Raw genomic sequence first — 7,294 nt, forward strand, 5'->3', positions numbered from 1 at the left:
TTTTGCTAAGTTTAAACATAGAAAGGGAATGATCAGAAATCACTTAAACTCTTCATGGCAAAATTTTAACATTTAAATGAATGTGGCAGAATTAACTATAAAGAGTACCCACAGGGACCATGTGATCACTGGTCCTCCACTACTTCCAAGAACCAGGATGAACAGGTGACCTGCTTCTGGCTAAATGACACATGAGGAAAAGCTTGCAGAGACACTTATGGAAAAGATATTCTCAGTCAGTTCAGCAATGATGTGATGAAGAAAGGGTCTGTCCTGTGTGTTTTCCTGCCTCCAGACACAGAGTTCAGCTGTGTGATTCTTGGAGCTTCAGTGGGTACTGTGGGACTCAGAGAAAGAATGAGCTGCACTAGAGAGCTACTGACTTGGGAGTGTGACAACGCTGAACTGCTACTCTTTCCCCCAGGACACCTCGTTTTCTGGACTCTAATTAGAATCAAAATAACAAAATTTCATTCGCCAGAAATTCTGTTTCTGACAAAGAAATGTATGTGTAATTGATTCAATATGTACAAATAAATTCAGATTGTCAATGATGTTTGTTTACATGGAGGACAGTAAGAAATAACTATATCAGTATTTTATAGGAGTAGATATTATTTCAAATTACTCAACCCAGACACTTAAAACATTTGAAGTTGAAAGAAAAAAATGAACTGACTTTACATATGAATTCATTTGTTCAATGAACATTTGTTACATTCTTATTGGTTAACAGGCATGGTGCTGCTGGGAATACTTGGATGCAAGAGTTGGACAAGTTTTCCTTCCTATCCTGTGTACACACAAACAACTCATGAAAAAAGTTTAATAGTGAATGGCAAGGGCTTAAAGAAAATAAACATACTACTTTTCAGTGAAAGAATCTCCTCCAGAGAGACCTGAAGGCTGAGAAGGAGCCCAGCATAAGAAAATCTTGGGGAATGCCTTTCCGGACTCAGCACAGGGCTTGGGAACGGGGCAGTTCTTTGGGAATCCACTGTGGCTCAGCAATACCAGAGAAGGAGAGGAAGCGGGAGAAGAGGGAACGTGCAGCTGGACCCTGCATCACATTGCAGGTCCAAGATAAGGCAGTAGATTGCTTTCCATTTTAAACACAGTAGGAAGCAAAGGGGGGACCTGAAGGAGAGAAGTGAGATGCTCTCACTTGTGTTATCAACAGCTCGCTCTGCTGCGCTGAGTGTGGATTAAGAGACAGGGGTTCAAAGAGAAAACCTCTTAGCAGTAATCCAGAGGGGACAGCTAACTCGAGGACAGTGGCCACAATGGGTAGATGAAAAGCAATACCCGTGGAAAACTGGTGGGAAAAACAATGGAGTTGGCTGATGTATGGGATTTGAAAGGCATGAATGAAGGCTGACTTAGCACCTTCTAGCTGTTTCACATGTTATGGGCGGTACTATCTTCTAATGTGGAGGAAGACTTTTATGCTAAATATTCACAACTCTGCTTTGAACATGGTACACTCGAGACGTTCTAGAGAGATCCCAGAGGAACTGAAGGGTGAAGTCGGACATATGAGGATATGTGGTTGCTGTGGCAGGTGAGTTATGGGTCTCAGTTGTGTCATGGAAAGTTAGTGGGTTAAGAGAGAGGAAAAGATTCAATGTTGACATGAAAGGCAGACAATGGAAGAGCAGTGAGGTAAGCAAGAAAAGAAAAGCAGGTGAAAATCTTGCCATGGAAACTCAGAAGGCTACATACCGTACCATGGTGGCTGTGGTGTAGCCCATTCACAAAGTGTGAGTGTCCAGAGATGTGCTGGGTACATGTGAAAACCTTAAGAAGCTGGGTAGACAGATAGTCATCAGCCATGGACACGACCCTGAGGTCTGCAACTCAGTTACTCCCAGTTATGCACATGAGTGATGCAAGCGACCCAAAGAAGGCAGAAGTGGGGCTTGAGTGAGTTAATAGAAATAGAAAATGAAGCTGATCACTTTCTGAAAGTTTTCCCTTGAGGAGCTTAGAAATATGCTGAGACTTGTTGGAGAAGAGGACAAGATGCACTGTCACCTCCTCTAATCTAATACGAAGACTTCACTTTACAAGAGGTACCTGATGAGGAAAATCCAGTGGAGAATGAGACATTGGGTACAAAGGGACACAGTGGGGTGAGTGTGGAGCAAAGGCTGTGGGGAGGTGGGTAGTGGTGGTGGTGGTGGTGGGGGGGGGTGGTGATGGTGGTGATGGTGGGTGATGATGATGGTAGTGGTGGTAATGGTGGTGGTGGTGATGGTGGTGGTGGTGGTGGGGGGTGATGGTGGTGGTGGTAGTGGTATGGTGGTGGTAGTGATGGGGATGGTGGTGGTGGTGGTGGTGGTGGTAGTGCTTGTGGTGGTTGTTGCGACCACCCCGACCAGCAAGGAAGACACAACACCGAGCTCTTCTTTCTGCCATTTATTCAGGAACCTTGAACAATCTTCTGATCCCGGGGAAAGCCAGCCCACGCCCTTTATAGCCACTGGGCAACCAACCCCGTAGTGCCACGTGGACAATGCCGATAGGGTCAGACATACGCAAGCAAGCCAGATTCCACGCCCAAGCCAAATAAGGAGTTGTTTATCCCAGAGAACACCTGCCATCGGGAAGGCGGAAGCCGGACGCCGGCGCCATCTTTGAGGCGCGGCCGTGCATGGCTCTCTACAGGTGGTAAAAAGATCCATAGTGCAAATGGATTCTCCCTAGCATCAAGGTTGTTTCCTTTAACTTCTCAGGAGGGGGGATGTGGATATGGAGTGCTGTGCTGACTTCAAAGGCTCTGCCAATCTTGAACGACAAACACAAAATCCATTTGTCAAACGTGGCATGCCCACCCACATCTGAGCAATAACACAGTGACTCAGAATTGCAAGTAACAGCTGAAGCAGCAAAAGAAAGTCAGACATAGTGATTGAGGGGAGGTGTAATTAAACTGCCTGAAGGTGGGCGATTTCAAGATCTTAAGGTAAATTTCATAGACAATAACATGTTCCAGTGTAAGAAAGAGTTTATAAATTTGATTTTTTTTTTCTTCTCGTTCCAGGAGTCCACTTACTAAAAAGTGAACCAGACTCCACGCTGGACAGAAACATCCTGATGCAATACATGGAAATGCTGAAATTCAAAACACAATAAATTATACACATCTTTCTATCCTCAAAGGATGGTCCTGGAGAAGTGAATGTACTAAAATAGAAATGTGTCTCTGAAAGCAAATTCTTTGAAAGGAAAGTATGACAGCTAGGAATAGCAGAACAGGTCAGAATTATAGTCGCCTGAACACAGTGATGGATGACTAGGCCACACTGAGACAGGAGGACAGCTACATTTCAAATTAGTATACAGTTAATGTGTCACAGAAAGATACTAGGAAGTCAACGAACTCCTGTATTTCCTGATTTTAAGATCAGTAACCTGCTCCTATCTTTATGCACAGTCTATTAGTTACTTTTCTGTTGTTGGGACAAAATAGCACGGAGATTACTCACCTGCAGCCCTCCTATGGAGATTAGCTAACCCCTCCCCCATGCTGTGCCTAATAAGCACAAGCACACTAAGGTTCTGGGTCACAGTGAAAGCATAGAGAACCCCATTTTATCCTAGCTTCACTGTACGTGTGTCTGTGTGTCTGTCCGTTCTTCATTCCCTCTCTGCTCCTAGCCAGGGTTTCAGGATCCAAACGGAGCAGGACTCTGCATATATTGTTTTGTCCTCTTACTGTTTTAATGACTGTGAAGTAAAACATTTTGTACGCTTAATTTGTACCTTCCAGATATCTAGTGGTGTTAAGCACTTTTTGTGTGTGCTTTCTAGAAGTTTGTGTTTCTTTCGTCAAGTGTCTGAATCTTTAACTAGTTTCAATGGTATTGTTTGTTTCTACTATTGAATGACACGAGTTAGTCGTATACTCTGATCTTCTGTGGAAATAGTATGTTTTCTCTAGTAGTTTCCCTTTGGGGAGAATCACTTTGAAATATAAAAAAAAAAAAAAAAAAAAGTTGCTGTGTGTTGTGCTCATTCCCATGTGTGCACTCCCGTGCCTCTATTGCAGGTCTCCTTGGTTCCTTTCTGCTCTGGTGTCTGACTAGCTGGCCAAGCCATTTATCAGTGGCTGTATGCATCTCATATTCTCAGCTCAGGAAACCTCTTTCCCTATGAACTATGTGACCAGGTCACTACCCAAAGCCTTATTTACTGGGAGGAATGCCTCTCATTCCCATTTTTCAAGACTTACATAAACATACTGAGCCAATATATTTGTAAACCATGTCACATGTTTCCCATCAACTGGTGATAATACATCCCTTTGGGACCTTTGGGGGAGTGCTGGTGGGACAGTAGTGGTTGGCATGAATGTCTAGGTTACTTACTCATACGCTGCATATAGTCTATTTTTCCCCTGTGCTTGATGTCAAGTATACTACTTCTATTTTTTATGGACTTCTACATGCCTAGTCAACTTCATATCTTCTTGGTGCATCTGATGAAACTATCTCAGGACAGATGGCACCATTTGTTAGGTCATTTGATGGCCTATCAACACAATATAAATACCCTCCAAAGACAGATGACATGGTCTGGTTTCAAAACTAGTGGTACTGGATTGTGATTCATACATTAGGCTTGCCATAGATTTAATGATCTAGCAATACTACTCTTGGTCAAATATTGAAGAGATTAAAATCAGCATACCACAGAGATATTTGTACACCCAAGTCTATTGCTACAATATTCATAGCAGCCAAGCTATGGAACCAACCCAGATTTTTATCAAAAGATGAGCTAGTAGTATCTTATGAGCAGCATATATATATCATGCAGTGTGTGTGCATGCACACACATATACACACACACACACCACAACACACACAAAGCAATTTTATTCAGCTATAAAACAATGAAATTCTGACATCTGTAGGAAAACAAATGAAACTTTAGATCATTATGTTAAGAGAAATGATCGGACTCAGAAAGACAATTATTAAATATTTTCTCTTATGTGTGAACTCCAGAATTAAATTTAAATATACATCTGTGTGAATATATACATGTCTGTGTGGCAATGAAAACAGAGTGGGGACTTTTGGGGAGAGTCTAGACTTTAGAATCTAAAGGACAGGGAGAATGAGAAAGAAGAAAGAAGTACATAAAATGTGAAAGAAGGCGTGACTGTTTGGAAGGAAGGAGATCAGCAGGAGTGGGGAAAGAAGACACAGTGTGTGTGTGTGTGTGTGTGTGTGTGTGTGTGTGTGTGTGTGTGTGTGTGTGTGTAGGGGTGGTGAATAAGAGCTAAGTGTAATGATACACACACACACACACACACACACACACACACACACACATATGAAATGTCCCAGTGAAATCCATTAGCTTGCACGCTGATTTTATAGAATAATAAAATAGGAAAGCAAAGTGGGAGGGGATGGGGCTGGGATGCAGCTCAGTTGTAGAATTCTTACCTAAAGTGTGAAACCTTAGGTTCAATCCCCAGTACAGCCAAAAATAAATCCATTTATAGTAAGGATTTAATCTTTGAAACTCTGCTCCTAGCTGAGTTCCTGAGTTCCGGTCTTCATTCTCAGTTCCTTGTCTTTCCACAGCAGGACTTAGACTCCCAATGCTGCCAAAAAGGCCTCTGGCCCTTGGACTCTGCTTCTAATCACCAGTTTTCTTTTTTCCTAGTACATCAGTCAAGCTTTGAAATTGTCACTCAATTCTTTTAATTACGTGCCCCGTATTTTTCCATGCTTGGTACAACTACCATGGCATTCACTCCTGTTAATATGATCCCTGGGCACTGTTGGTAAAAGTTTGAACACTGCTGGGGCTGCTGGTTGTGCAGTGTTTATTTAGTGTTTGTTTATTGGTGGTGCTGTTCATTATCAGTCTGATGGTAATTCATCTTACTCCAAAACCCTACTGCATGAAAACTGGCAAGCAGAACACTTACTAGGAAGCACTGTTTGTCATTCTGTCTGCTTCTCTCTTGTGACTTCTAATGACACATGGCAAATTATTTCACATTGCCTCATGAGTGACCTAAACTGTCTTTGTACTCTTTAGCCTCTGTTCTTTACTTTAGATAATTTCTACTAGTCTTTTACTATGCCAGTGATCATTTTTCTGCAACCCATAACCTTACATTCAGACTACCCAGGGGCGTTTCATTCTAGACACTGGCTTTTGTTATTTATTTATTTATTTATTTATTTATTTATTTATTTATTTATTTTTTTTTTTTTTGGTTTTTCGAGACAGGGTTTCTCTGTGTAGCTTTGCGCCTTTCCTGGGACTCGCTTGGTAGCCCAGGCTGGCCTCGAACTCACAGAGATCCGCCTGGCTCTGCCTCCCGAGTGCTGGGATTAAAGGCGTGCGCCACCACCGCCCGGCTTATTTATTTATTTTTTTATGACCATTCTTGTTTCTCACATGTTGCTATCACTTTTCTCACGATCATCCTTTGTTGTGGAATAGGCCTTTTGTACACTGTGAAGATTTGTCACTCGGATTGGCTTAATAAAAAAATGGTTGGCTTGTAGCCAGGCAGGACTTATAGGCGGGACAACCAATCTAGGAGAATGATGGGGAAGAAGAAAGGCAGAGTCAGAGGGGACGCCAGCCAGCTGTTGAGGAAGCAGGACAGGCAGAAAATGAGGTAACAGGCCATGATCCACATGGCAAAGCCATAGATAAGAAATATAGGTTAATTGAAACCTAAGAGTTAGCTAGTAACAAGCCTGAGCTATTGGCAGATCATTTATAATTAATATTAAGCCTATGTGTCAACTGGCTGGTGGGACAGAAACTTCGGCCTACAATCCTTCCCTCCAGTTTCCTAAATTTGCTCATGACTTTTTAAAGTTTTGCTTTTTAAAGTTTTGCTCTCTTAATTTCATCTGCATTTCTTGAGGTCTATTTCTGTGTACTAGAGGATTTTGATCAGTGTTGCATGCAAACAAATGAAATGTGGTAACTGACATAAATAGGGCCACACAAGTCAAATAATGTCACCACTCGTGATGAGTTATAGTCAGAAAAGAATGATGATGGTGGTTTGGTCTGGGCCAGCAGCATTAATATGGATACAAAGTCTCGGGATGTGGGGCATCAGGTTTCACTGACAGAGGGGAGAGAAACAGGACAACATTAAATGATAACCTATGATTGAACTCTTTGAATACAACGGAATCGCTATTTTTTAGCTATAACAGGGGAAGGCAAATATTTAAGAAGCAGTAAAATCAAGAGTTCTGCCCATCATGTTCAGTGTGAGATATCTACTCAGTTCCCATCC

This window comes from Peromyscus californicus, unplaced genomic scaffold, assembly GCF_007827085.1.
Source record: "Peromyscus californicus insignis strain IS unplaced genomic scaffold, ASM782708v3 Scaffold_17__1_contigs__length_78620276, whole genome shotgun sequence".
NCBI classification, from domain to species: domain Eukaryota; kingdom Metazoa; phylum Chordata; class Mammalia; order Rodentia; family Cricetidae; genus Peromyscus; species Peromyscus californicus.